Consider the following 27,913-nt stretch of genomic DNA (forward strand, 5'->3'; position numbering starts at 1 on the left):
CCGATAAATAAGTTTTTGCCCGTTGATTCACTTTACTTTGACCTTGAATCAAAAGTTTGGAACACGGCGTGACGCCGGGTGACGCCGGTTCGACGAAAACGTATTTCGTAGCACGTGGATTGTAGTGTTCTCTGAAAGAACGTATCAGAGTTTGTTCTATTGAATTTTGAAACATCGTACATATATATCTTTGTGAATTTTTTACTTTCGGCATCGGTGCGATTTCAGAACGCGGTATAAAATGTTTTCTCGTTGACAGGCGGCGTCAAGTTCCTGTCTTTTGCACGAATTACGCGATATTTGATGTTACCGAAATTTCCGAATTCGTTTCGTTATTGGAGACCGATAGAACGAATACAAACCGACATGTCCGACTAATACTAAATGCCTAAGATGGATATTAACTGAAATAGATATTCACGTTACTATGTTATGCATCTCTTCAATTTCCTTATCGTAGCTTGTTCTTGCTCGTTCGACGATATTACGATATCGTACACATTTCTCCCGTAAACTCGTACGAAACATGTATCGTGTCAAAACAAAAGATTTTACAGAACGCGACACTGCGTCATAGGCTCAAACTCGCCTGTTATTTCATTATATATTACAGTTAATATTTGTATTTTTCTTTCGCATTCTTAATACATATGTACAATCTACGACAGGAAGATGCTCGATTCAAGGTTAGCTAGGTCAACGAAAAGAGAGTTACAGGCGTTGAACGAAAAGATAGAACATTCTTCCTCGAGCTAGCTAAACACCATTGAATTAAGTTTACATAAGTAAGATCGTGATGTATGCTATGTCTCGAAATATCTAAATAGTTCCCCGCCCCCTTTCGCGATCCCACCCTATACAGTGTTAATAAGAACCAGTGCGTCCATTTCCTTTTTCACCGGTACATACGTCGAATTATTCGCGGAGCAGGAGATTCGCTCTAGATAACGGCGCAGTAAGTTAAAAGGCCGGTAGTGTTTATACGAATGCGATAGACTGTAAAGTCGGCAGTGCAACATCGCGATGCTCGCTAGATGGAAAGTCTCTGTTATCAATCGTTGGGTCTCGACTTGTTAGACGATTTTCGATTTGGTCTCTACGGTTTTGAAAGTACTCGCCTTCAATGACCAATGGGTGCGTGTTCGTGCGAGCGCGCGTGTTCTCTTCCCTTGATATGATACGGAGATTTATCTTCGCGCGACAAAGAAATCAATGACGGAGCCGATAAACTCTCTCCGCCCGTTGCGCTCCTAAGAACTCCTCTGGCACTCTTTTATCTGATTCATATGCACGGCTGTACATGTGCAATCGTGTAGTCAATTCTGAGCACGGACCGTGAGTTCCGGTTCCTATTCGAGTGGTATCCTCTCTATCCCCTGGCGTATACCTTCTTTTTCCTCGACGACGACTTTCGTGTCGGCGAGCTGGGGTACTCCTCGACTACGGAATCGTACGACGAAGAAAAAACCCGAAATAACGATAAAGCTATCAAATTACGATACAATGTTGCGTGAATTCCCTGCCTTCTTATTTGTCTTATGGCTATATTCGTTAAACTTGACTATTTATATTTAACGCACAATGGCTATGACTATCGTATATTATATTACATTGCTCGATTTATTCTTTTATGAAGTGAAATAAAGTTTCAAATGAAAACAGATATTCGGTTAGAATATAATTTTTACTTGTTGCTGATTTAACTATAATCAGTCACGAGTGTGTGATTTGGTATACGGGAACGGGTTAAATACCATTCCGATTACGCATTAAACGATGATCCGATTAAACGGTAGTATTTCCTTCGTCCGTGGTAATTGGCTACGTACATTCTTCTTTAACTGGGAACGATCGCGATCAGAGAAACGCAGCGCAGACGATGAAATAAAATTTCATATTCCGGAGCGGTCAAGCATGAATAGTCGCGATTTTCTCGTCACTTTACGACGAACGAGAGTCGGTTCGGAGATTACGGTTTTACGTGGAACGGGAGGCTGGCTGGCGTCGAATTCTTGCGATTGTTACTCGCAGCGAGTTCGGTCTTTGTTCGATTGGACGTATAGAGCGCCGGTTATCGACCCGGTTTCGATACGGTTTGTCGCATCTTTTTAATAATTCAGCGCGATCGAGGCGAAATCTCGCGTAACGGGATTTAGAGTAAACCGTAAAAAAGCTCGTGGAAACGTCACGGCATTGACTTTCTTTGTTCCGCTAGCGTAAACCTCGGTTTCCAGTCTTACGTTTCGAGAGTCGCGTTCATAGCTGACGAGTAGAGGCGTAGCGACGACTACGTAGTGAAATATGTAACCAGAAGAAAAGAAAACGGTGACCAGGAAAAATCGGACTCATCGTACACGAGTAATTGTTACACGGCCGGTAAATTTGTTAAAAGTTAACGCTATTCGGTAGAGCGATGTAATTAAGTATCGGATACGTGTCAAACACAACTCTCGAATGACTCATTAACGTTCAAGTTAACCGAGTCGCCTTCTTTTATACCGGTTGTACGGTCGTATTATTGATCACGAAACGATCGTATCTCGTAACGAGCAGTAATTCTCAACCATTGTTACGCGATAAACACTATTCAATTCTAGTTTCTTTTGTTTCGCATTATCGTTGATAGTATTTACCGCAATCTCTACAACTTGATGATCGTTTCCCTTTCTTCGTTCTTATTAAATAACCGGTCGTTTGTCGTGTCTCGTTATCGTCTTTTGAACGAAACTGTTTCGAATCGTTGGAACAGCGGTTCGATTTTGGCGCGATTACGCGATGTAGGTATTCCAATTTCCTGCAAAACGGTACACGAGAGACAGTGGTTCTCACGGAGCTCGATTGCGGCAATTAGGTCGAATGGAAAGCGTGATGAAGGGCCATAAATGCGTGAGAACCGTCCGTTTAAGGCGCGAGAACTGGTTCTGGGTTGATCACGGGCATCTTCTTCCCAAGGCCCTCTTCTCGATATTAAACACGGCGGAGATGTTACGAGCTCCTTCGACTGCCTGAAATTAAACGTCGGGGACAAGGAGCCCCGAGGACTGCCTTTTCTCGAACCTCCCTTCGTCCATTTCAATCCTCCACCACCATCGCCTCCTCCTCCTACTTCTCGAAAGCCCCCCTCTACCCGTTCTCCGTTCACCTTCTTTTTCTCCATTTGCTTTGTTTCTTCGTCGTCTTCTTCCTCTTCTCCTTCTTCGGCTGCCTACCTGGCGAACGTTACGAAACGTTTCGATCGTTTTAGATCCGAGTTGGAATTTCAACGTGCAAGAAAAAAGAAAAGGAAGAGATTCAACCGTGCGCGATGAGCAGCGACTGAACTCGCGAAACAATCGCCTAACTATTTTTCGACTCTATTCGACTTCTCGCTCCATTTGTCTTTTGTCTACGATTCTCGTTTCAGATTGCTCCACGAAATTGCTCGAAATTCTTTTGTTCGATGAACGATTCAGACCGGTATTTTAGTTTGGTAGTGGATTCTCGAAACGACACTTTGCTCGTGTATCAAGAACTTGTCGAACGGGCACGAGGCATCGACCATCTTCTAGAGGCAGAACGAAAAGGCAGAGAGGCCGGCGTGTATCGGTTGGGCATCACGTGCACCCAGAGTGATTCTCTTCCAAGCCATGGCTCCGTTGTCAAGTGGACAATATCTTCTCATGTTTCAACAATGTTACCGTTGCCGAACAAAACGACGCGCTCCGATGTTTCTTCTTGCGTGTCTCCATCGTGTTCGCCAACATACTGGTGCTTCCATGGTTGTCGAGATATCGCGTTATAATAATTTATTGCGTCACTCGCATCAACAAAAATTTACCGTTCAAAACTCACGTTTACTACTAAAAGAATATAAAATTATTTCTCGAAGAATTTTCTTACTTCTGTCCCTTCCAAAAAGGGAATTGTTACAAAATAATCTTCCCTTCGTCTTTTGTAAAATTGTAAATCGGCTATCAGACTGCTTTCGAGAAATCGATCGATTCTCCAAACTGCTACGTTTCATTTAGTCGACGATGCGATAAGTGCTCGTTTACTGGGTCCTTTAATCGTCCTTGTCGTTCGGTAGCCAGCGTCGAGTAGATTGGATCATGGCAAAGCCTTAATGGAAAAAGAGGGTTGACGAGAAGAGCATTGATTTAGCGTTAAGAAGCTGATATCGCTGCCCTAACGCGCGATACAGCCGTCGCTTGCTGTTATCTAACACTTACGTTCGTAATACTTTTGCTTTTCTCATAGATTGTTCGATAGATAGACAGATACATAGAGTGATCGACGATTTTCATCATGTTCACGTTCGATTCGATGACCTATGGTCGATGCGCGATATTTCGAGACAAGCGTAGCTTCTGGAAAACTAGAAGCAATCTTTTCACGAACACGACAGCCAGGATGACATTGTATAATTCTTTGCTCGTCAACGATGTTTCGCCGTGACGTTCTTCATTGTAAGACGATTCCTCATGCGATTGTTGGCCCGATGGTCGAGGAGAAAGAGCTGTCCTTCCGATGCTCGTCCACGATGATTTCCTTTAGGAGAAATATTTTCCGTGGAGATTTTCGGTTCGATTGGACACATAGATTAACAGCGGGCGTACACTTCCACGTGCGTCGCGAGCGCGCTTTTATTCTTTGCAAAGCAGGGAGAGCAAGGGATAGATGGATGACTGTATAGTATACACGAGGGCTTCCAGTGGCTGTAGGAGCAACAGAGCGAGAGAGCGGGGCAAGGAGGGAGTATGGGGGTTATGGGGGCACGTTCACACAAAACGGCCACCATAGACCCTGGCAGCTGTTCGCCATCCGTGCCCTACTCTCTACGTTGTTCTCTCCCCCGCATTCTTAGTTCGGCTTAGCCTCGCCCTTTCTCTCCCTTCTCTCTCCCTCGATGCTGAACGTACAAAAGCTTCCTAGCTTCTGTACCGTCACTTCGCTCTTTCTGCTTTTTCCCTTGTGCTCTCACTTTGCCTCCTCTCGAGAATTTAGAGTCAGAATTTGTTTCCGACCATCATCTCCTCCTCCTTCTCCACAGCCCCCGCTACTTCAAAATCGTACGTCACATGCAATTACGATTCTGTCCCTTTACGCGGATCGCACGTCTTACGTCTATCTTTACTTGTGTCTCGAGATTGTGATTTGTCAGCAGAAGTAACTGGAGACCGAAGACCAGAGTAGAAACGATTCGACGACACGTTCTGAAAGGATGGTCACGTTTATTGCATAATCCGAACACGTGGTCGAAACATATCGACGCTGGTTGTATTTGCCTTGCCGAGCATAAATCTTGTTTGGATGCCTAGCCTTGACGAGGCAGATCCACAACAGCCACAGCATGCTTCGTGCCTTCCTGTTACGTATCTCAGGGATTCCGATGATCGACGGAATCGTTTCACCGGAGCGTCCTCCTTTGAGTAAACAGGAATGAAACGTGGTACATCGTATTGGTATAGCATAATAGCAGGATAGAGCGTTTCCTTTTATACCGACTTTTTTCTCTAGTCAAGTCCACAGAGAAACGAAAGTGGAGTCGTTGTGAGAGTGGATGCGCGCATCACCTTTTCTCTTATTTCTGTATGCAGCTTCCATTCTGGTTTTGTGAACCGAAATATACGAAATATCTCGACGAACGCAAAGCGGACTTCGCGTTTCTTGCGAGCGTGGTACTGTCGTTGACTGTGGTGGTGGTCGTCGTGTTGGCCGGGTAATATCACTGTTTGCTCGAACGATAGACGGGCAGAAGAGGCCACCGCGCCGGGAGTGGGTGTGCAAGCGCGTCTTTGTGTGCGCGACGCTTGAAAAGCCGCCTTGAAGAGCCAACACAGTAGCTACATAATGGATTAAGCCACGTCCTCGTTGACGAGCCACGAACCGACAGGAAAATCCGTGATAATGTGGTTACGAGAACCATTCTCCCTCTGGTTCTTGCCTCCTCTTTTCATTTCGACGTATCAGCCAACGACCATGGAACCACTGAGAAAAAAAGATTACCAGATCACCGTGCGTTAAGGAAAAGATCGGCAAAATGTCCGTATTCTTAAGCTCTCGTTGTATCTCGCTCCGGACGTCCTATTTTCGACGATTCCGCGAGGATTTGGCGTTCCGGTAATGGAACCGGTATGGACCGAGTTAAAATTTGTTTATTATCGTTCGTATGAAATTCTTTGAAATCGTGGGAAAAGAAGGATGTCGTGGTAAAAATATTTACGCGGCCGAAAATATCGCGATTGCGGCTTATCCATTGGAATCGTTGCGAATGTGGAGCGCTCTCCGTGCAACGATCCCATCGAGAACAAAGAGAACGCGGCCGTTGATTCGTGCAATTGTTCGTTTTAATTCCAAGTTCCAAAAACGGTGGGAGTGATAGTGGCGATTGGCAGCGTCCCGCGGAATCGCGCGCCGCTTTCGCCGAACCGACAATGCCATGACTACGACGAGTCTCCGATTCAGTCCCTTTTTGCTTCTAATTAATTACAGTTAATTACGTTAATTGGTCCAACTAATGCGATCGCACCGTTCTACGACGTCGCATTCCTCGTCTTACGTCGTTACTCGTTATGGCTCGTGCCTCATGTAGATAGATGTTTTCTGCATTCGTTCCGCGTATTATCGTTAACATGGCAGTATTTTTATTGTAACGCTGACGAGCACGATGTATCGTATTCCAATGATGGCGATCGAGGGGTTGCGATGGCCTTGCACTCGCGTATGTTTCGTTTCGAGGCGGCGTGCTATGCCATTAGGTAGGAAAATGTAGTTACAGCTTCGAATTTCATGGATTGAAGCAGGGGGGTTGGTCGATAGTAAAAGGCGAAGCACCGTTGTCCCAGCGAAACCCTTATTTGTTTTCCATGGATGCACCGAAACGACACGTGTTTCCGTATTATTCGGTTGCGCTAGGGTTCGGAATGGCCGATGGACCGGACCGAATGGACTCTCGACCGCCTAAAGTATCCAGAAACGGGAACGAATCGTCGGACTGATGGCCTAACGTCGATGGCTATGTAATAATTGAAGAACTGAATAATGGCGGAGCGTAGCCGCGTAAATATCGAATCTCAGTATCGCATCGTGTCTGCCTTGCTCGCGTCGTGACTAACGCTACCTCGAGCACGTTATAAATCATTTCGCGTACGGTCTCGTTCGATTATTTTCCTCCTCGATCTCGCTTCCCTTCCACTTTCTTTCTCCACACCGTGATATCGTCCTCAGCTTCTCTTTTTTCCATCGACCGCGATTTTTCAGATGCGTCCGTTCCACTCGATTCGCGTGATTAATTTACTTAAGAGGAACATTTTTACGGCCTACGCGAGAGCAATTAATCTGTTTCGTAATAAACGAGTCTGTAAAAATCGACTCTCGTACTCCAGTTACGAAATTCGAATATCGATACTCAGGATCGTCGAAACACTTCCTTCGTTAAGCGATCGGTACACATACGCTGTACGCAGCTGTACAAACATATACGGCTGAATTCGGTAGCCGTTCGTGTTCGATGGCCGCACGCGTCCAATCCATGTATTTGAATTTTCCGACAGGTTTCCGAACACGCGACGACACTGAATTTACGTTTAATCATATCGTGTCGGAATTACCCGCTAACGAACCGGCGCGTTAATCGGTTCTGAGTCATTCAAAACACCCACGGTAATCTAGCCGCGTTATTTCCGCGCGACCGTGGGATGTCGTTACTTTTTTTCCAACGTTCTCGCGAGTGAATAAACGACTGGCTGGTTAAACGTGAGTACAATGGCACGATTATGGCGCGATGTCTTCGTCCTTTGTGGCTGCTTTAACTCGATCAAGTCGCCTCGTGGAACACGTTAAGATTAGACTGTACGAGCGCAGCCGCGTTGCCGGTACTCGTTTCTCTTTCAGGGTAGCACGCCACCCTAAAATAGTTTCCGTGCACGGAGGGCGTGTTCAAGGTGAAGGTTAAAGTTCCGTTCGTCGTGAGAGTGACGCGCTGACAGATTGAAGCTTCGCCGAGGGATGTTCCACTCGAATCGCGTACGATCGATGCGACCAACGCTGTTGCTTCCTCTCTCCAGCCGTTCGTTTCGATCGTTCGTTACGAGTCTTCCGCGTCCAACGTACGTTCTCAATTTTGTGCATCTATCGTTGCTATCTATTATTAAGGGAATAGATAAAAGTGGAGTTCCTCACAGTCGTGGAAGAGCGTTACGCCGAAGGAGCAAAAGTAGGACGCGAGGGTAAAGCGCCTCAAGCTTGACAAATTTTTAATGAAACGTTACGCGAAGAGCGGTGCCTCGGTCCCGTTGGGATATGGAACCGCACATAGGAGCGTGCAAGACGCGCGTTGTGTATCACCGTTTCTCGGAGTCGAGTTAAAACGAGACCTTAAAATAGTACTAGCGCGTAGCATGGTGTGCAGTCGGTGTTCGAGGTTAAGGTTAAGGCTGTATCGCACGCGGTGCCGCGTGACTACAAGGGCAACACGAAGACGTACGAGCACCACTCGAGAGAAACGATTCGAGTTGTATTTAACCCTATGGTACTGTGCCTTTTACCGTGACACGACACCGCGTGCCTCCTCCCTCGTAACCGACTCGACCGACATCCTCGAAAAGTATCGCAGCCGCACCAGCTTTTTTACGCTTTGCACCGTTTGCTCTGCGTTCGACTTTGCACGATACACGAGGAAGAAAAATCAGGGTCGTAAAGCTCGCGATGGAGAAATTCGAGCATATCGGGAATATAAAAAGCACGGAGAGATAAAAAGGCGGCGATAAAAATTGGTTGACACTCCCCTGAGGTCTGCGGGCGGATTTCCATTTCACGGCAGCTACGTTCGACTAGTTTCTGAAGCGAGATGGAAGGCTAAATGGGACCGAGCTGATATATATTCAGGTTCCGGTTTCGCCATGCTCGGTTGAGTACGGGGTTCAGGGGAGACACGCCTAATGTGTATCCTCTGTGCTTGTAAACGCGCAACATTTAAAACTTGTGCTGGCCGAGAGCTTTTTATTTTTTCCCCTCCTCGTTAGTCTCGTATTTTCGCAACTCCGACCACCATAACTCGCAAGTAGAGCATACGGTATTTTGCACAGGACTGGCGAACGTTCGTTTACCGATACATTCAACTCGGACCCAAGCTCGTTCCGCTTTTCCTCGAACTTTGCCGTCCTTCTATTTTTTAGCGAGCGCTACATTCGTTTATCTAGCTGGAACTAGAGGCACAACGAGGATTCTCGTTCCGGAGCAACCTGGGGACACGACTTCGTTATCTTCTCCGATAGACCTACATTGAATTTTATCGCGAATTTTATTCGTTCGATACTCGTTTCGTTCGCGTTCCGTGGTTGACTTGTTCGAAGGATATACAGACACGGCGCGTATCGTCGTTCACCAGCGTTAGAGAACGTGAGACGTGTTTTTCTCGGTTGAGTAATTCCTTCACGGAGATACGGTGTAATGGAGTGTTTCTTTGGCCTCCATGACCTACGTCGTTAAGATACATGGTGAAGATGGAAAATCTAGAATGGACAGGGCATCGCGGAATCTGCGCGTCTTCAGACTGGTCCCGTGAAACGATTCGCTCACGATTCGTAGGAACATCGAGCATTCCTGACGTTAACGAGATCGCCGTGCGTTACCCGATACCGTTAGGCGACCACCGAAAAGTTCGCGATGATCGGGCATATTTCGTTTCCAACTTTGGGCAAAACTGGGTGGGTAGTTTCGCGCGGCCGAATTCTGCTTGGAAAACCAACTTCGTCGCAGCGGATACAGTAACGCGTGGATTTGCAAATGCCAAGCACGCGGAGTGCAATTGTATTTCTATTTGGTTGACAGAGAGTCGAATGGATTATCGCAGCAGCTCGTTCCGCCGTGGCGACTGCCTCTATAGTACGCCACTATTCGAGTGAGTCATACGGCGACCGATAATCTGTGTCGGTGTCTGTGTGTAGCGAGCGCGTGAATAGAAGGGAATAGAGGAAAAAGGGACGGGGCTGAGCGACCGAGAGAGCAGATATCGTACCGTTTTCTACGTCGAGAATCGAGGGAGAGGAAACTTCAACGAAAGGATCGAACCAGACGTTGGCTGTAGTGGAGCGGTTGGCCAGAAAACGGTAAACTGCTTCACGGGACCTGGTGAACGTTGTACGTATTCTGTATATCGAGTAGACGAGATACAGCCGTTTCTCCGTGGACCTCTGAACATAACATCGTTGATGAAATTGCATCGATCTGTTCTAACACGAAAATGTACGCGCGCTCGTCTTCGTTACCTACTCGCTTCAATGCGTATCAATCTATTCCAATCCGCTTTGACCGTTTTCAACCTCCTTCCGATCACCTTCGACCCGCTTCAGTTGGCATTGCCAACGCGCGTATACTATAATTTAACGAAAACAGATCGTGTTCCTTTTATGCAATAACTAGGAAGGTATCTCGGAGTACGCGAGCTGCGTAATTTTTTCCTACCGCACTTTGCCAGATTAAATTCGTTGTATAGCGCTCCTAATGAATTTTAAACGACGATGAATAACTGGCAGATGAAAATCTAGCTGAAAAGTCGAACGATGTCGAAAACACGTATTTTCCACAAGGCCTTGGACGGTGGATACCGTTCGATATCGGCCGTGATACGTTTCAACGCAGTTATTCGATTTCGAAAGAAGTTGCCGATGCCTATCGTGACCCAGTTGAAGCATGGGCACACGGCATCGCGGGATACGTCCCTGCGATGCTCCAAGGATGGAGAAAGAGAGACGAAAGGACGAGCAGAGGTCCTGGTAATTAAGGCGTTTCGACAAACGTACATCGCGGAAACCGGTTATCCCGGCATCGGCGCGTTTCACTCGTGTATACCTGCTGGAGGTTGCTTGCAAGGTTGCTCGAACCGCTGGCCCTGACGGTCCTTTGAGCCACAAATATGCGTAATCTTGCGTATAGGTAGGAAGAGCCGAGCCTTCTTTCGCGTTCGGCTTTGCTTTCGAAATCCCTCGCTTCCTGGTCTTATCCGACCTACAAATTTACGTCCGCGCGACTCCCTCCGCCTTTTAACGAATTTATTCGCCGCCTCTAACGAGCCTATGTTTCTTTTTTTATTTCTTGAATAGAAATTTACGTTGAAATGTGGAATGGCAGACAATTCAGCGAACCAAGTCGTTGGCGTAGACCGTAGACGAACGATGTCGTTTAAGACAGGGCTTCCCTGGAATATATCCAGCAGCACGCGGTTTTCAAGCACCGCGGAGTAAATCCTCGAGAAAAATCTCGTCTCGTCCAGCGAGCAGGAAGTATCGAATTAACGCGTGATCTCGTGTCTCTGTAACACCGTACGAGCGGCTTAACCTCTAAAACCAACGCTTCAACCGCTTCTCCTCTCTTTTCTCTTCTCGTCTCTCTCGCTCTCTTCCTCTTGCGGTTATACTTTTAGCAGCGCTATGGTTTATGATTTATGCTTATTCTACCCTAGTGGTTTGATAATTTGGAACAGACCAACGAGTTTGATTCCTATGCCCTAGGTCAGTTATTCTCGGTACTCGTCTAATTCGTCGAGATCAATTCGACGCGACTTTCGTTCACGAAAGCGGTATGTCGTCGTGATCGAACGAGATCCTGGGTGCAATCATTACTGAGAATCATTATCGAGTATTAATTATTAGTTATAGCGTTGATTATTAGAATTTCACCGAACATTTAAAGCTGACGTCGTATAAAGTAAAAAGCCAATTAGCAAAGTTGGAACAGAAGTTTTAGTTGACGGGTGAGATCAGACGGTGTCCGATTCAGCTTTCTCGAAGCTGCACCACGAGCATGGTTGAGTTCGCATGACTAGGAAGTCTTTTTCTCCAAGTTGTTGTTCGTTCCGAGAACTTCCCAGCCAGAGATTAGGTAATCACGGATGAATTGGTATCCGAACTCGGCGTGTAATTCAAAGCGTAATCTTGTTTCGAGCTTTGTTCGTCCGTAATACATAGTTGGAAGACGTCTCGTAGAAAGACGGATGTCTCGGAGAATTGCAGTCTCCCTCGCTTCGACTATTGCCGTAAGTAAGAAAGCGGATCAAACGCGAGAAATTGTAATTTAACACGGTGACGTATCCGTTCCTTTTTAAAGTATGTAATACGGTAGAAATGTCATTCCAACGGAGATAGAATGGCTTAAAGATCGAAACGCAGGCAACTCGATAGATTTCAGTGTCGTGTATATACGTCTTTTCGAACATCGTGGGAGACTGCGTAATATTCAACGAGTGGAGGAACGATCTCTCCCTTTTAAAAGGCGTGATCCAGCGACGAACGGAGATCATCTTTGCAGATTAAGCCAAAAGAGGATCGTGAGTGTCGAGTATCGTCTCGTAAAGGTCTCGTGGATTTTTCTGTCGGAACCAGCTCTCTATGCTCGCTGCTACGAGCGTACGTTAGACACGCGTTACGAAGCGAAATATTTCAAAATCTTTCTTGTTCTGGTGGTGAGCCGAGGCAACGCGTTAACTTTTAACAAGCTGATCGGTAAAATGCATAAAACAACCAGCGGACGGCTGCTGTTCTCGACCGTGGCACGCTGACCACCTTTGTGGTAACGTTATACCGAAGCCAAAGAATACCGGAACAGTGGAGGGATGTCGAGCCGAAACTTCTGCCAACGAAGATTTTGCGATCGATCCGCTCTTTCTTTCCCTGGTTCGTTTCAAAAACGAGTACAAAGTTTACCGAGTATGTACTATTTACAGCCGCTTATCGAAACTCTTGAGCTCGAGTACTGGATAGTGGGAAACTTTGCTTAGCCTCGCATTATCATCTCCAAACATACAAACACTTTCGTATATATTTACATTTTAAGTAGGAGCGACAGGGATGTACGATCGTAGAAACCCTCGCGGAGAGAGATCACGATGGATATCCGTCGATCTTTGAATTTCGTTCGGAACGCGTTCGCGACATGCTCGCAGTCGAACTTTTGCCTTCGATGTTTGAGACAGATAAACGAGGGGGACAGAATCGATAAAGTGACTGACCCGAGTTCGCAGGGTTTTCTGAAGTCCCATGCTATCCGCTCTAGTAGAGACAATAAGGAATCGCGTTAACGGTGATAGCACGCGTACGGCGACCTTGTCTGATTTTTTTGTCTCCACCCTCTCCCGTGTCCCCTTTCTCTTGGTGTCTCGTACACCGAGAATGTATGTTCGGCTTCCACTGCGATATAAGGATTATAAATAACGCCATTGGGGAAAGCGTTTGTCCTTGGATATCATACGAGAATCGTGTACGTATGTACCGGCGCAAACGTCGGGAGGGGGAGGTCCCTCTTCTATACAAAGTTGATTGTCCGGCCTTGAATCTGCGGCCAGATGTGCTACGAGCGCCCTGTCTCTCGTACACGCGCGTACCTCCAGCCTGTATTCTCGTCCAGATTCGTCCCAAAAACCTGTTGTGCTGGTATCCGAAAATCTCGAACGCTTTGACAAACGAGACGAGGCGAGACGAAATTGGACAGAGGAAAACGCAACAGCCACGAAGAATTTTTCACTCTGAAAGATATTTGATCGATAAATAGTTCGTCGTTGGTACTATATTAGTTAATTCAGGAATGGAGTCATCGTTGGTAAGAGACATTCGTGGTCTCTCTAGATTTTGGTTCTTTAATGAGTCAGCCGGTGATTGTTTCACGAAACCGAAGCGGCCCAACCCAGTGTCCTTCGCCTTTCCTGCCAGTATCTCCCCTAAATACGCTGTCTCCTGGCCGTGTCCCTCTGCATAGGGATAAGCTTCGAGCCATGGGGTTGGTCGTGTCGGCTTAGAATATTGCGGGGGTGGCTACCGGTGGAGAGAACCCCATGAATCATCCGACGTACAATCAATACGAAAGCACCGACCCTCCTAACGCACCGTCGCGACGCCGAAGCGATAGAAACACGTAATTCGCCACGTATCAGCTTGCCACAGGGTGCTGGACGTCCTCATGCTGCCACCGCGAAAAGCGTCCAACGGATAACCCTCGCGGCGAATCTTCGTCTTTCCGTCTATGCGAATTTTCGACTTTCCTTCCTATCGTTGTATCGCGATCTAACACGATACGTAGTTGTTGGTCGTGCGGTCGACAATTGCCTAATGTATGGTATTTTTCCTGGAGAATGGCTCGCGGCAGCATTAGCGATAACTTTGGCGTCGTTCAACCGCCATTCGTCGCCAGCCCCTCATAAGAATTTATGGAATGCTTTGGAAAACAAGGAATCGGAGCCAAGTCGTTTAGATACCCGAAGACTTGGATAGCTGATGGCCGATACTAGAGGTTTTAGATTAGGAAATTAATCGTTGAACCGTGACAAAATCCAGCGAAAGAATGCTTTAGTTTTCTGATCCACGATTAGATAAAAGGTACAAAGTCACGTTATCAATGCTGCAAAGTTTCAAGCCTTATACACATGTATCGGTGAAAGCAGCGTATATTGGAATTTCGTCGGATATGACCGAAAGATTTCGAGGCATCCGCGCCACGGATAAACGATTTTGCTAGAGGAGAACGAGAGACCGCACGGTCTGGTCCGCGGCCGAGTCGTTTATTGCACTTCGAGCCATCCTGCCAGATAAAGTAAACCGCTCGAATCTCCACCATTTTTATTATCCCGCGTGGTTTCGAAACGCGTTCGAGGAATCGTTCGACTATGTCGTTTAACTTGTGTTATTGAATTCGAAACGGGCGAGCACGTCGACCGTCGAGCGGAATTATTTTTCTTGGCAAGAAATCGCAGGTGCGCGTCGCCTTCTTACTTTAAACGAATCACCGTGTTGAAACGGTGGAATTTCCGATATTCCCTCTTCCCTTTGTAACCGCGTGTTTTCAATTGAGAATTCACCACAGCCGACCAATCTGCTTTTTTCCTTCTCGCGGATTCCAATCTAGTTTTTGCGATCCGTCTCATCGATATTCCAGGCTAGATTTTAACGAGTTTGTTTTCCTTGCGATAAATGCTCGTTTCCGTTTGTCCCGTTCATGTACGCTTGCCTACAACGAAATACGAATCACGGTACCATCGGTCTTCGCCGCTAGAACTCGTACGATGCTACTAATTGCTCGAAGAATGGCATAGAGTGAATTAAACGACCCGACAAAATGCGGCCATTCAGTTTCACTTATGGTCGAGATGCGTGGCGTTGCTCGTTTCTTCTGTGGCACGACGCCACGTTTTACAATATTCACATATTCTTCCGTTCGATACGTACGAGACGAGTGATCGATCCCTCGAACCGTTCCCTTTTTTCATCGCCAGTCGTGCCTAAAACAATGGACACTTTCGGTTATTTAAAAACGCACACGCATCTGTCTAACTTTTTTGACGCATTCGTTCGTACGCGTTTCACGCTGAAAAACACGGCGCACCGCTTTAAATTAAAATGGACGTTATTTAAATGGACGACTTTACATCTATCCCTCGCGCACCGCCTGGTAGACCATTTAAATCAATGACGCCTAACATTCGACGTTACTTAAAATCTTTGAATACTAAAAAAGATTATCTCCTCTTTCTATGGATCTTTTTTTCATTGTTAAAATTCTTAGAGCGTAATTTACGCACGCAGGCGACGCCGCGACGCCGGCTCCTGGAATTAATTGCACGCGATAAGAGAGTTATGTCGGCTTTTCCAAATGCTTTTCTTCCACGCGAATCAACCCCTAATATAATTGACGCGTCGACCGTCGGGCTTGTGCTTGTTTTTAAAAGTCGAGTCACGACTTTCGATCACCTTTATCCTCTGTAATTAGAGACACGACGTTTCCTCCTCTTTAAAAACGTACAAAGCTCGTTAAAACTTGAAGCCAGAGTTTTAGAAATGGTACTTCCGAGTATATTAACTTCCTCTACTATACTAACTTCCGAGGTACTAACGTGCAATTCGCTTTGTCTATGGGATCTCGTCGTTGTCGTCGAGTTCCGTTAGATCAGCGAAATGCTCGTGGTAGGATGGAAACGTTTCCTCGAATGTAGCGACTTGGTTCCTGGTTTCGACGTAAACTTTTATATCCGGGTGGGTCTAGGTACGAGCTTCGCCACCCTCTCGTTCGCAAATCGTTTGAATCGTCGTAGACGCGAGTACGTGAGTGAACTCGAGTCTTGCACGTAACTGGTACACCCTATATAAGATCGTAGTCACGTTCCACGTGTACGAGTCTCGTGGTGCTCGCGTGGTGCGTGCCCTTATGAATGAAATCAACATCGAAGAACGTTTCGTGACGCTTAATTAGAACTTAATTGCTGCGAGACTGGTGATTTACCGCCTTGCTGAAACAACAACGACGGCTCTACCCGTTGGCCACAATAAACGACGTATCATTAGCCTTTTAGGCAAAGTCGTGGCTTGAAAATTACGTTCGGCCGTGTTACACAGGTAGATAAGCGATTACTCCGCCAGCGAGACAAAATCCGTCGTTGCTCGAATTCGTCGAGGAAGTAAAGGTGTTTCGGACTTTAATTATGCGTGCGCTGCGTGCATTCCATCGTACACTTGCACGTGCTTCGCATTTCAGATGGAGAGAGTTGGATCGAGCGCGTAAAGAATTTACGGAGCAATTGTGGCACGGCAAACAATCGCCCTCGTTTCTCCTTGAGAGTAAAATCTGCAACGATTAATGTACTTAGAACACAGTGATCGTGCCCGGAATCGCGTACGAGAGATGTTACGGGTCCAATGCGAGCACGATCTCTAGGAGACGAAATGGTCATGCATATTCGCTGAAAAATTCATCGACTATGCGTCGTCGTTCGTGACGCGAATGCGCCAAAGAAGGACGTTTAAAAATTTACTTTCTCTCGACGTGGTTGGCGAACGCGGGAGTGCACCGACGACGAATCAAGCCTGCATCGTCGAAGGTCGAACTCTCGATTGGGGATGACAGATAGGTTGGCGGCACACGGTGACGACGATATTTTGCACGTGCGAGGAAGGAGATATCGATGGTCGGTTTCGAGAGGACAAAAGTTTCGACGGGAAGCGAACGTGCGTTTCCCGGGATGGTATGTGCGCGCACGAGTTGGCTCGCGTATTTGTACGAGTGCATTCCGCGTGTACGTGCACCGGTTTTCGTTGAGCAGCGACGACGTGTGCTCGATCCACGTCCGTCTCGATACGGAGTTGTAGGTTTTCGCGTGTACATGCCGAGGCGCACGATCCTGAAAATAATTTCGGGCGCCAGCCGCCCAGAGTTCCGACGGATGCGAGGGATTCGTGCGAGTGATGAACTTTTATTCGGAAGTGGAGGTTTAACCGTATTAAAATGGCAGGTCAGAGCCGGGCTCGGCACTCGATGTCTACATGATTCGTGAGTGCGTGGACCGTGTGTTTAAGGTCGCCGGAACCGGCGTCGAATAATATAATATTTAGCGGTCGTTGGTGCTTTGAAGTCACGAAGGTCCTCCGCTCGGTCTGATTCGTAATTTATGACCCGATTCAATGGAACGATTCTGGATCGTCCGTGATTGGGATATGAGTAATTACGTCGTTGATTTCCTTTCTGATCGAATCAGCTCGTCAGGCTCTGTATGTTCGCGCGTCTATCGATTATGCGATAGAAAGAAAAATTCGTTGGCAGAGAGAGCACAGTACGCGGCGATAGGTTTGTGCCGGGGATAATTTTTCTTACGCGCGCGGTGTTGATGCGTCGCGTTAAGCGCGATTAAGTAACGCGATAAAGTAATCCGAACAAATAGCATCGTGTTCGATTTACCGTGGCGCGAGTAAATATTTGTGCCTGAAATGGCCAATGTAGAGCTTGCAGAAAATGCTCGGTGAATTTCTAACGTCTTTACACGACGCACACATGATTTGTCTTTATCTACGTGATATCTTGACAGAGTGTGTACGTTAGATCGAAACTCGTGTATAACGATATGTATTGCGTTCTAACGGTTTATTCGGTTATCGTTTCTCGAAAACGTGCAGTGTACCTACGTTGTTTAACTTCTCGTCATCGCGTCACACGCGAAATCGTTTGGAGGAGAATGGTCTGGCAAAAAGTAATTTCGTCCGTGAAGAATCGCGGATAAAAGAAAGCAGGAGATGCACTCTTGGATCGGCCACCTACGTTGACGCTGACGAACCAACGCGCGTCGAGTAAATCGGCCAGTGTCAAACGAATCCGCGGCAAAAGAGCTTTCTAAATCTAACAGCGACGACGAAGAACGGATGCGCGATAGAGCTTGCTGGCATCGAATCAGCGACAGGCAACGCGGCCTTGTGCTCAATTGCATTTTCGTCGAATTACAATTCGCGTGATATTTCATCTGGTCGTTGACCTTCTCGCGCGGCATCGAAATGCGTGGGCGTTCATTCATTGGCCAAGAAAGCCTGGACGTGTCCGAAGTATGTACCTGTGCCATTTGGCATCGTGTCATAGATACACGTCGTACATCTTCATTAATTGGCGCCTCGAATAGCACGTGTCTACGCAACCGACTACATACCTTTTACACTCGATTCACTCGAGCCACCGTCGACGCGTTTTAATTGGTTCATTTCGAGCTTCGTTAAACTCGTTCGTCGGAAGGTTGAACGCATCGACACGATCGCGTAATGCTTCGATTAACAGCTAAACTAAATCTTCCATCCGAGTAATCTTATCCTCGGTATTTTCAAATTGTCGCGATTAATCGAAGTGAGATCGAGACAGTTCATGGCTCGACGTAAGTGTATATATATATATATTTACGTCAAAGCTCGATAGACGATCGGATTTTCAAGTATGTATGTACGTCAGTACGCGACATTCTTCGAGTAGTACGTTCACACAAACGTTGTCGTAGTCAGCGACTAAGGTGGAGCTTCCGTTTCCGGCAATGAACGTGCCGTATAGGAGAATCAACACCGTCTATTACACGCTATATTCGTACGCAGCTCCCGGAGTCGCCTTTTTCCGCTGGAAGGCAACGTATTCCTTCGCTCGTCGAACGTTCACTATAAATTTCGGACGTTTCGTTGCGCGCTGCTTTCACCGAAATATTCTTGGAATATCTACGCATTGGAGCGCCCATGTTAATTAAGTACTTTCTTGTTCCAATCTTTTTCCCCGTGCCTAGAAGATTTATCTTTTTCGTAAAAGTTTTAGAAACGAACTATGTTCTCTATGTCCAGGGAGGAACGAATTACGAGAACTTTTACTGCACGACCATTAGCTGCTACTTTATTAATTTAAGAGGTATAACAGTGGTCCCAGTCAAGACGCAAAGGCTAACGTTCCTCGTGCATTTCGGTCGGAAATGCGCCGCGGCCTACTCTTCCTTTTTTCCTTTCTTCTTGGCTGCTTCCGTTTAGGAGATCGTGTAGGAGAAAGCTCCCACACAAAGAGGTTGTTAATAAATGAAGAATATCGTTGGTTCGAAGTTCGTACTTTCGGTACACGTTGCCGCGAAGGAAACGACCGTGTTCTCCGAAGCAGCGCAATTCTTCGTAAGCACTATAATCGATAGAGCGTACGCGCAATCTCGCGCACACGTAGACACGCGGCATTATCGTCGCGTATCATGGAAATCGCTTCTCCGTTCGCCATATGCTCGCCGGTGTACCGTTGTCGAGTCTCCTTAGAGAGAGCCGGTTTTCATTTCCTGCCGCCACGAAAGAATGGCTAGCCTCCGTCGATAGCCACTCTCTCCGCCTCTTTTTGCATACTCTCGATGCCGGGTGTCGTTATTTTATTTTTCCGCGCATTCTCGAAGAGCCGAGAGCTCGCAGAGACGCATCCGCCGTGCCGGCCAAGAGTTTCTCGTCGCGGCGAATTAACGCGTGTCGAGCGACGTTGTTAACATCGCCACGGAGAATCAGTTAGGAGCGCGACTTCGCGTTCAACGATTTTCAGAGCGCAAACGTTGCGGTAATAGCTCGCCGGAGTTAAAAGGAGCGAAGAAATGAAAAGGAACTGACGATGAAAGATTCGCTGCTCTTTGCTTAACGGGCGTACTAGCCGTTTAAGCACGGCGACCATTCATGGAGAAAACGATCGCCTTGGGAACAGGCCGGGAGATCAAAGAAATCTCGTGACGACATTCAACCGACCACGGGCACATTGTTCGTCGATAAGGATATCATTCTGGAAACTGTGATCCGTCATTGTCGCGTCTCTAATTGGGTTAATGTGTTTCGTAGCGAGGTCTCTCTTCGGCTTGGAAGCAATGCCAATTATCAACGGCGGTGATGTCGTGACAGATCGTTGTGTTCTTTATTCGTTCGATGGGACGAACAGGCCAATGTTGAGAAAAGAAAAAGAAAGGTAATTCGTCCGATCGAGGAGATAATAAACGCTAAGTAGAGCATTCGGACAAGTGGGATTATTCGGGTCGTGTCGTTAATCGAATTTATTATTCGGCGATGACATCGTCGGTACCACTGGATTGTTCGATTAACGAAAAGCGTAGGAACGGCCGATAGCGGAAGATAGATTTTAATTATTTGTTGGCGTGCCCCGCGCACGTCAGATTGCGCTCTAATAGGAAGCTGCATTCGGGCAACCGTGCGCCCTCCTAAAATCGATTTCCATTAATTCGAGGAAAGCCATTATATTCCGGTCTGAGAATATATGTATAGCCGAATATCTCCGCGCCACCCGTTATGTCATTCGGAGCGGTTTCAACGCGAATACCTTCCGCGCGATATTACCTTGTCTATAGCGTGATCGCTTCTGCCTATTAACTCGCGGCAACAGCAGCAACGTTCCGATCGGACCGGCATCGTTACGAGCAATTCGTAGCGTTACGGTTTCCTCGTTTCGAGTGAGTAACCTCGCGGTCGGTTCTAGAACCGTTCGACAAATTACGTATATCTTTTCTCGTTCTTTATCGCGCGTTTGCCACCATCTCTGCCGTGGATCGTTGCTCGAATATTTCGGTCCCGTATTTATCGGCAGCTCGAGGTCGAAAGGATCGAAATGGACAATTAGGTTCTCCTTCACGGAAAGGAAAGCGTTTATCCGGTTATTGTTTGACGTGTACAAAAATGTCCTCGGCACGGAATGCTCCGTTGCATCGCCTCAATGAGCGTATACAGTAGTATGCATGCAGAAGAATTCGATACCTAGAGCTCGGAGGACTGGTCATCGATAACCGATATCCGTTGAACGAAACACGGGGGCATAGATTGTCGCGAATTGAGACGGATCGGGGCTTACGCATACCGTGCAGGGATTAGCTTTTCTTCGGACCGTGGTCGGTTTCGCGTAGCTGACACGACGCGGCGTACGGGGAAATCGATAAATATCCGCGTGATTTCAAAGTTCGCCAGACGGTATGGGTGGTCGCGTCGTTCGGAAATCGATGCGACGACATAGCTGTGTGGAGGAACCGCGGGGGGCAGGGATTTTACGTGCTCGTTGTGGAAAAGCGACGGGACGCGACGCATCGAAGTCTCTGAAGGACAAGAGAGAGAGAGTTGAACGTTTGGCCTGCCGGTGTCTAGTCGGAATTCCTAAATTCCGGACGCGGCGAATTGTTATCTAACTTGTTGGGCTTGGGTCGAGAGTGGTCGGTGTCGGTGTCGAGAGCGTTCCTCTGGTGCCGCTTTTCGCATTAGTCACCGCGACGACAGGCGAAAGGCGGCTTCGTAGTCGTAGTCGTAGTTGTAGGCGAGAGCAACGGCAGCAGGTATACGCGTATTTTGTTTCGCTCGAACGACCACCGTAGTTGTCTATAAACAACCAACGATTTCCAGGTAGAATGCGCTACAATCGCCGGAGATTATGAGACAGCGGCACCTCTACGGATAATCTTACGACTTACGACTCTAATTGCTTTCGGGAAAAAAGAAAAAAAAGGAAGACGATAAGAAGAATCGCGTGGTATATAGTATACTGTGAGCGACGTGCCATTCGTTTAATCGTACGAATTCGCGATTCTCCGGTTGTCGCTTGACTTTCGCGAATCGATTTCCTCCCACTTGTTAAATTCGGTCGAAACTCGTTACGGTAGGTCGTTCACCGAGTACCACTGCCCATATCCAAACACCTCTGTCCGCGTATCTAGCCGTTAGAAAAGCTCCATCGAAAAAAGTTCATATATCGCGATTGAGTGACGTCGATTAGCGAGCGGTCGAGAAGCGGCGAATTTTCGAGGGAGTACTTTGGCTACGGGGGAAAAAGTTGACCCTGAAAATGTGTAAATTCTATTGTGGAGCGAAACGTTGGCCGTGGTTGGAGATAGGGAGCCCTCCGTGACAGGACCCCGCCCTGGAGTCGAACCCCCCATACCCCGATGTTCTTAGCGAGCTCGAGGCAGGGCTGCCACCATCCGAACCGAGTCCCGGGGTGCCGGGCTCAGCCGATACGTTCCTGCCTCCCGTCTATCCCGGAGCTCATTCTTTCTCTAACCGTCGAGCAGTGCGGAGCGCAGTAAAACGAAGCAGCGCTCGGTTGTTCGAGAGTGAACGTATACGCTAACGCGGACTCGAGTAGCAAACGCGAACATAACGAGCTGAGCACGCGCGTTCGCGCGGATCAAAAGTACTCGCGACGAGGAATCGAGGAAGAAAGAGATCGTTACGTGCGGTGTTCGTTGGACGATTTTTACCAGTTTGTGCGCGTTGGTCGAGCCCTCCCCACGCACGACTTCCTCGGGACAAAGAGAGAGAGGAGATACGCGAACGCAGCCGAAACTCCGTTCGGCGGGAACAAAGGAACGGCGGTACCGAGACGAATCGTTGTCGAGAGATCGGAGCAGAGAGAGGAAACGTGAAACGATCGATCGTTAGCTGCGGCTCCACGTAGTCCGGGGGTTCGCGATTATCGTCCTGTGCCCTGTGCCTGCCGATTGGTCGTCCTCGTCACGCTTCTATCGTACCTGGGGTGAGTCTCGCATCGCGATTAAGCCTGTCTATCGTGTTCATCGACGACTTCTTCGCCGTTCGAATCGTTGGAAAGGTGAAACCGGTGTTGTATCGTTGTTGGTCCGACGATACGTGCATAATACCGGCTTGTGGTTTAGAAGTTGAAGTGTTGTACGCGGCCGAGCTACGAGAAAACGTCGGCAGAGATTTTCGAAGCAGAAGAGCACGAAAGAGAAGGAAAAGGAAAGGACAGGATAAAGGAAAAGGGGGAAGGAAGAAAGAGAGTGAAGGCGCGCGCGCGCGCGCATACACACGTACACGTACACGTACGCACACGTTCGAGGGAGAGAGAAAAAGAAGGAAAGAGCGAGCTACTAGCGAGCGAGAGCGAACGAGCGAGCAATACGTTGGTGACAGAAAGACGGTCGGACGGACAGACGGACCGACAGACGGACGCCGCTTCCCCTCCGCTTCTCTCGGCAGTCGGTCGCGCGTTACCGAGCCAAGTGGATGAGTTCGCGAACGCGCTCCTGCTAAAAGCTTCTGCTTGCTGTTTGTGCCTGACCGTAGGCGACTTCGGTGTTCCGTTTCCCTTTGCTTCTACCGAGCAAGCATTTCCTCGTGTGTCTCTGCCATCGTGCTCGGCTACTTTTCTTCACCTCTCGTACTCTCGTGTCTGTCTAGACGCCACGCATCGTGCTACACGCCCGCCACCGTCACTGCCACCGCCACCTCGCCTCTACCTCTCGGAATAATATATTCAGTGTGTTTCTTGTGCGGAGCACCGGCGAGGGACGCTCCTTCACGAGAAAAGTTTCGCCTCGTCGCGCCACTTACGACGCCCTCGACTATCGGAAGTGAGTACCAACCACCCCGAGTGCTCGTCGTTTTCTCGCCTTCGTTGGTTATATGCCGGGCCGTGCGCGCCCCATACACTAAACATTTTGTCTCTCCGCGTGTACGCAGTACGTGCCGTCGCACCGGTCTTCTATTTAACATGCCCACCGTCCTTTCTGCCTTTTCCGTTCGTCGACTCCATATGCTTCGATCGGTCGGCCGTCGCGTCGGTCGTCACGTTTCTTTCGCTTAGTGCCTGTCAAGAAACGAGAAGTGTAACATAGCGCGTCGAGCGGGATTTCGAGTGTGTATACCCCCGCGCCATTTTGAAAATGGGCAGCATCAATCGATATAGCGAGCGACGTGCGGAGCCGGCTTTCAATTTCAGTCGCTCCAACGGTTTTGCTTCCAGTTCTCGACGCATGCATCGCGACGTTTCCCCAGCGTCGCATCGATCGGCGTCCAGCGATCGGTCGGAAAAGCCGCACATTCGTATTTGTATGATCGAAGAATCGTTGGGAGCAGCGGCCGGTTACGCCATCTTGATTCCTTCTCCCACCATTTGGCCGGTATTAACCCCCGAACGATCGACCATACGCACGATTTCGAGACTACCAGTGACCTTTCCCTCTGGGCACGATCCATTGGAATCTCGCGATCGACCTGGCCTCGTGGTATTCCGTTTTCTACGTCCCGCTTCTACGTTTGTTCGGTCGATGTGGGACTTTTGTCAATCCCTGGGCAGGACCCATAGAAATTGGAATTTTTTCAGAAGGCAGGCCTCCTGTCCCTTGAGAGAATCGACACGATCAGAAAAGTTGCAACAGAATGCTTTGTCCGCTCTCGCAGATTTAGCGTTTGCTGTTACCATGGTAAAGGAGAAGGAGAAGGATAGAAAGGAGATACGTTCTTGGCAAGCCGGGTGCCTTAAACAGAGGCGACGTGTCTGTCTACCTACAGTATTTCTCCCCTTCTCTCTCTCTCTCTCTTTCTCTCTCTCTCTCTCTCTCTCTCTCTGCTTTGTGCTGATTTTGCATAGCAGGCCTCTACCTGCCATGCATTTAAAACGCAGTCAAGGCTTCCACGGAAGCGATTGTTGTTGCTTGGGGAATGGCAGCCGGTGGAGAAAGGCCGAGAAAATGCTGATCCGACTAGCAGACCAGTCGCTCCTCCATACTCCGTGGTCCGTTGTTTTCCTTCGGGTTCCATGATCTCGTCATATTCGTCCTATAGGTAATTCATTAGATTTAGAGTTAGGCGATTGGCGTATATCGGCCGATGCTCGGCTTTGTGGATGTTTTCCGATTTGCCACGTATTATCGTCCCTCCGTGTCTTCTGCGCTGCCTTTTTCTCTGCTTGCATCGCTATGATCGACGACAACCAGTTTCAGCAGCGGCGAGTCCACGCCATCCATGCGATAACGGGTCGTTAACTTGCCTACATCTGCCTTTCTCTCGTTTACAAGAACGAAGAAAAGAGCTGTTCCGACTGCTTAGGCAGACGCGCAACGCTACGTCGGAGTGCTTTTGAAACGCGCTTTACAACTCGACCGGTTTTCGACCGAAAACTCTTCTCTTCTCTTCCTTTTCGTCCCGGATATTTTTTCTCCATCTGTTTCCATTGTTTCTCCCGAAAATGTTGATCGATGGGTCGAAACTGGTACCGAAACTGTAGCGTGCTTCGAACCGATAGCGTCCTATCTTTTTCTTTTGACTGTACCGCGTCAGTTCTTTCATACGTCAGGAAAGTTTACTCGCGTTATCCTCTCGGCATTCTTATCCTTGCGTTCCCTATCTCCCGGTGTTTACACGAGATTTTTGGATTCAGCTTCCAGGGACTTTCACCCTTGTCGGGCCAGGTCCGTTTGTTGTTTACACGAGCGAAGGGTGCACACGCGGCGTGCGCCCCGATCAAAAATAGATCCACGTACTACTCCGGATATGTGTGTATTTTTAAGCCCACTCCAGCCGGGTATACCCCGTGTCCTGGCCTGCCCCACCTTTGCCTCCATCCTGCGCGTACATAGGCCGAGCTTTCCTGTTTGCCCTTTACGACGATCACGGCGATTTTCATCGGCTGCAGTTCCCGTACGCACGCACGTGCGCCGCGCCGGATCTGTTCACGCATGCGGGACACGCGCCTGAATACGGGACGACGACGTCGCTTCATTCTCTCGGCACACTCGTAATTCTCAATTTCGAGAACAGTGGCCCGAGCAGATGTGCTTTTTTCGACGACGAATTATTCGCCTAACATCCCCGCGTCACCAGTATTAGGCGTGTTCGCCTTGTGAAAATAATGGACGATTGATTGGGTATACGCTATTTATGCGGCGTTGCCCCCGGCCCGTTACTCCGTGGGAATCAAGCCTGCATCGTGCTCTCGCACGCACGTACTCTCGTGCGACAAGGGAAAAGGAATTTCCCTTTTTCTCTTTTTTTCTCTTTTCTTTTTTTCTTTTTTTCTTTTCGTTGGACTGATATGCGCTTTTTTTGCCGCTAATGACTCAACGGATGTGATCGTGCGTTGGTCGAGTACCACGTTCGACAAGTTTGTAAAACTCGTGCGAGCCTTCGATGCAGTGTCCTTGATTTAATACAGCACGGTGCGTTAATCGGGACGATCGCGGGATCGTTGTACGATCGCGTTTACAAACGTGTTTCATGTTCTAACGCGGATATCTTAACGACCCGTGAAATGTGAAAGTGCGTTTGATCAGCGATTAACCGGACGCTCGTGGAACAATTTTCTGAGTCACTATGTAAATACGCTGAAAATGTTATCGTTATCGTTTCTCGAGAATTCGGCGTTCCCAGCGTTTCGTCGAATCGTGTAGATACAGTTTGGAACGTGCGGTTGTTTTGTAACAGCGATCGAAAGCGAGGACACTACGGCGACCGTAATATCGTTGAAATAGCATAAACGTCGTAGACGTTGTCTCATTAGCATCGTTTCAAGTGTATATATACCGTTGGAATTTAGTTTCCCATACATTGACGAATGCGGTCTTGGCGTGACATCGTCGTTCAGGCCTTAATAGTCTTCGACGGCAGTGACCTCTGGATGTGCTTATTAATCTATTGAGCGGATCTGCAGAAAGAAATCTCAGTACGTGTTTTATTTTTTACTATTCGCTCGCAATGAATCAATAATTAATTCAGAGGTTGACATCGAGAACGATATTTTCTTTCTCTCTCTTCTCCCCGCTCTCGGTCGAAATCTACGGGTGACGCAACGAAAAAGCACGTTTTCGTAGAACTTTGTATTTTGCAAATAAAAATACATTACGAATGGTATGTGATAGGTAGGACATCGCGTTTTATTAGGTGTCGGATCGTTCCATGATTCAGAGATATGACACGATTCCCTTGGCTGTTTTGCCTTGTTTCCAGAAAAACAATAGTTACCGCAGTGAGTCGTTGAACCGGTATTTGAAGCGTGAATCGATGAAATAAGTGGTTTCGATGGCGGCCGACTTCCTTTCGCGTTCCTTCTATCTGCTTGACTCTATTACGTTTTACGCATCGTGACTAGTACACCTTCGGTATTCTTTTCGCTTCGGTGGACGAAATATCTCGCAACGCGATGTCGTTCATGATACGCGTTGGATGAGATATCTTGCCATGTTGCGTTGTTTACATAAGACTGAGCAAAATATCTAGCGACGCAATATCGTTCATGCGATGCTTTGAACGAAATATCTCGCGTTTTAATGTTTACGGCTGAATGTCGTTTATCGGTCATCGTAATGTAACATTATATACAATACCTTGCTTTGAATTATCTCATACGACAGAAAAATAAGATCACTTGTTTACAGAAACAGAACATTTCCTTCGTTTAACATTCCTAATCCATTTTACATTCACAAACGCAGTGTCTTACGAATTGAATTTTATGCGAGTCGTTGGACGAGATATCTCGCGTTCTAATGAAAATATATGCGAGATATCTTGTCCAAAGCGTCACATAAACGACACTGTACGGTGAGATATTTTGTGTTCCGATGCGAAGCGGTTAGGGATCGTTACAGCTGTGCCGTGGAATAATATGCCAAGAAAAGACAGATATGTAGGGTGATTTTTTGGCTGTCATCGAATGAAACGGAGAACGGGTACTAGGTGTTATCTGGTGATGCAGTTTGCAACCGGCGATATACTAAATATAGGAACGTCAGCCAGAGATAAATCGTAGTAGGTACGAGAGTGAGTTATGAGAGGAAAGGCTATTTTTCCTGTGGGATGATTCCATGCTTCCCACGAGCATACGATAGTTCGACACGTGTTTTGACCTCTCCAACGTTCCA

At 47.7% G+C, this 27,913-nt stretch overlaps 1 protein-coding gene and 1 long non-coding RNA gene across 6 annotated transcripts in view; one reads left to right on the top strand and one right to left on the bottom strand.

Annotated features, from left to right (window-relative positions):
• The window catches only part of LOC100647483 (A-kinase anchor protein 200), a 61,707-nt gene that overhangs the window by 170 nt on the left and 33,624 nt on the right, over positions 1-27,913 (top strand). The window contains exons 1-2 of one of the 5 annotated variants that reach the window (XM_020867715.2): positions 22,299-22,788; positions 23,454-23,626. The exons of 1 other annotated variant lie outside the window; for it this stretch is intronic. The gene's annotated coding sequence lies outside the window, so the exon portion shown is untranslated. 3 more of the 5 variants (XM_012318754.3, XM_003402413.4, XM_012318755.3) reach the window with 3 other exon arrangements.
• The window catches only part of LOC125385036, a 49,058-nt gene continuing 22,051 nt past the window's right edge, over positions 907-27,913 (bottom strand). Inside the window, exon 2 of the long non-coding RNA XR_007223971.1 lies at positions 907-5,967. This is a non-coding gene — a long non-coding RNA (uncharacterized LOC125385036). The remainder of the gene's footprint in view (positions 5,968-27,913) is intronic.

Source organism: Bombus terrestris, chromosome 4 (assembly GCF_910591885.1).
Source record: "Bombus terrestris chromosome 4, iyBomTerr1.2, whole genome shotgun sequence".
Lineage (NCBI taxonomy): Eukaryota > Metazoa > Arthropoda > Insecta > Hymenoptera > Apidae > Bombus > Bombus terrestris.